The following is a 2,500-nucleotide window of genomic DNA, read 5'->3' on the forward strand; positions in this document are numbered from 1 at the left end:
TGTTGCGCCGTAACCTAACCTATGTTGCGCCGTAACCTAACCTATGTTGCGCCGTAACCTAACCTATGTTGCGCCGTAACCTAACCTATGTTGCGCCGTAACCTAACCTATGTTGCGCCGTAACCTAACCTATGTTGCGCCGTAACCTAACCTATGTTGCGCCGTAACCTAACCTATGTTGCGCCGTAACCTAACCTATGTTGCGCCGTAACCTAACCTATGTTGCGCCGTAACCTAACCTATGTTGCGCCGTAACCTAACCTATGTTGCGCCGTAACCTAACCTATATCGTATCTTAACCTAACCTATATCGTATCTTAACCTAACCTATATCGTATCTTAACCTAACCTATATCGTATCTTAACCTAACCTATATCGTATCTTAACCTAACCTATATCGTACCTTAACCTAACCTATATTGCCCCTTAACGTAACCCATATTGCGCTGTAACCCAACACACGTTGGGCCTTAACCCAACACACGTTGGGCCTTAACCCAACACACGTTGGGCCTTAACCCAACACACGTTGGGCCTTAACCCAACACACGTTGGGCCTTAACCCAACACACGTTGGGCCTTAACCCAACACACGTTGGGCCTTAACCCAACACACGTTGGGCCTTAACCCAACACACGTTGGGCCTTAACCCAACACACGTTGGGCCTTAACCCAACACACGTTGGGCCTTAACCCAACACACGTTGGGCCTTAACCCAACACACGTTGGGCCTTAACCTGCTCTGTAATTGTCATACGACGCGTTAAATTAGTGTAGTGTTGCCTAACTGCAACCCCCGCAATATAGTTTGCTACTCGCACTGCCCGGTCCCCAGTGTATCGCTTCATGTTAAACACCTTGCAGCTATACACTGTAATGTGGATGGCAGCAGGACGTACATGCTCAATGCCCTTTGCAGTTGTTCATTGGCATTCGCAGTTGTTCATTGGCATTCGCATGGCGAAGCACTTAGCCTACGCTGTGGTATGGCCTGTGTCAACTGTCCGCTGATATTGTACGTCCAAATCACACACTGTACTGCACATTGGTCCTCATGTACTGAATGATACATCGTGGTACATGTGACCGTACAACGACTGCGCCAACAACGGCGAACCATGCGGTCCAAATGTTGTGCACGCAGCTACGTGTCGTCTCCCTATAAGAGCTGGATTGCAGTGTGGTATGCCCTGGATGGCGATCAGCATGAGCCGTCTGTTGATGTAGTGGCGCGTGTTGTCAGACGTTGTCGTCTCTTCTCACACACCGTGATAGCATGGTGCACTGCGTTCCACATCTGCGACATGCGACAGAGGCCGGTTGACAGTCGTTCGCGCAATGGACATCGCATACGTACGGGGGCCACCTTCCACGTGTTTGCGAAGCGTGCACATGTTGTTGCGTGTATGTGGGCAGACATAGTGTGTCGTGACACCTGACACAGGCATGCAACAATCGTTGAATTTGCAAATGGCGATGGACGCCTACGTTTGCTGGTGACGTTACGCAAATGAACAACTGGTAAACCGTTGTGGTGCGGTTGTTCTCGCTAGAGGTGAATCAGTGATGGCGACGATCGGTTGAGCTACCAACCGGTTGTTTCAGCGATACCCACCATGCCCACGAACGTGAATGGCATGTGGGTGTGAAGCGATACGCGGCGGTGGCTGGGTGGGACCGGCCCCGGCCGGTGAGGGGGGGCCTCCCGGCGTGCTGGCCGCGCGGTGCGTGGGCGCACGCGCTACAGCCGGCTGGTGGGGGCGGCCACTGGCAGGCGCGCCGGCCGACGGAGGCGGCAGGCGGCGCAGCTGCGCGCCGGCGCACCCTGCACGCGGCGCCGTGCGGCCAAAGTAGGTCCTCGCGGGCCCGGTGCGAAGCGCGGTGGACATCTGCAGTGTGCTGGTCCGATTGAGGACTGTGTGCGCTGAGGATGCGCCGCCGCCCGGCGCTCGGCGCCGCGACGCCGTCTGCTGCTCGGTCGCCTCTGCGGTTCTCGCAGGTGGTTTGTATCGCAGCTGTGCGGACGTGTTGGCGCGTGCGCTGTGCTGGGAGAGTTCGCTTCGGCACCTAAGTGGGGCTTTTGTCCTTCTGTGGCGCTGGCGTTGGAGCTGCCGGTCACCGTAGGTGGCGCGTGTTGTCTCCCGCCGGCAATGCCACGACAGCACGCTCCCGGGCCTCTGTCGGCAGCGGCAAGCTCAGTTGGGAGCACGGGTGGTCGCACCTAAAGCGTCTACTCGCCAAACTCCGGGCGATTGCGCCTCTCTCGAACCCGACCAAGTACTTAGGACGGCGCTGCGCGCCGCCGGGACCTGAGAGGGTTTCGAGGTGTATGGTGCAGGGGAGCTCAGCCTCCTCCTGTTTGCAGAATAATTGAGCGGACGCTTGCGTGTTCGCGCGGGCCCCCGGGACACACTCCCGGGCGGCCGGCTGCTCAGCTCTAGTTGACGCAGCTCCCTGGTTGATCCTGCCAGTAGTCATATGCTTGTCTCAAAGATTA

The 2,500-nt window shown here is 56.6% G+C and overlaps 1 non-coding gene across 1 annotated transcript in view; it reads left to right on the plus strand.

Annotated features, from left to right (window-relative positions):
* Nucleotides 1-2,454: 2,454 nt before the first annotated feature.
* LOC126434285 (small subunit ribosomal RNA) overlaps nucleotides 2,455-2,500 on the plus strand; it is a 1,910-nt gene continuing 1,864 nt past the window's right edge. Inside the window, exon 1 of the ribosomal RNA XR_007579108.1 lies at nucleotides 2,455-2,500. This exon is cut by the window's right edge and continues 1,864 nt beyond it. This is a non-coding gene — a ribosomal RNA (small subunit ribosomal RNA).

The sequence above is a fragment of the Schistocerca serialis genome, unplaced genomic scaffold (assembly GCF_023864345.2).
Source record: "Schistocerca serialis cubense isolate TAMUIC-IGC-003099 unplaced genomic scaffold, iqSchSeri2.2 HiC_scaffold_1185, whole genome shotgun sequence".
NCBI classification, from domain to species: domain Eukaryota; kingdom Metazoa; phylum Arthropoda; class Insecta; order Orthoptera; family Acrididae; genus Schistocerca; species Schistocerca serialis.